The following is a 331-nucleotide window of genomic DNA, read 5'->3' as shown; positions in this document are numbered from 1 at the left end:
GCTTTTTTTATTTGGCATTTGTTTAGAGGTCTACAAAAATATCCTTCAATATGACTTTTCACTATGTTTCCTTTAAACAGGGCATTATTTCTGGCAGTGTGGCCATAGCAGCGCAGAAACTTCACCTGCCAACAGTAAGTTGTTAAGAGCCCAGACTACTTACCGTGAGGAATTTTATCATGGTTTATTGTCAATCGTTCCATCCCTAATCTGGACACAGCAAAAACTATGAAATATTATTAAAAATATGTACCATGCATGCTAGTTATGCACTATATGCAGAATGTAGCCCAGGGTTCCTCAAATCTTGCCCTGGAGGGCCAATGCGCTG

This window comes from Sinocyclocheilus grahami, unplaced genomic scaffold (genome assembly GCF_001515645.1).
Source record: "Sinocyclocheilus grahami isolate Dianchi unplaced genomic scaffold, SAMN03320097.WGS_v1.1 scaffold355.1, whole genome shotgun sequence".
Classification (NCBI taxonomy): Eukaryota; Metazoa; Chordata; class Actinopteri; order Cypriniformes; family Cyprinidae; genus Sinocyclocheilus; species Sinocyclocheilus grahami.
This window is presented reverse-complemented; position numbering follows the sequence as displayed.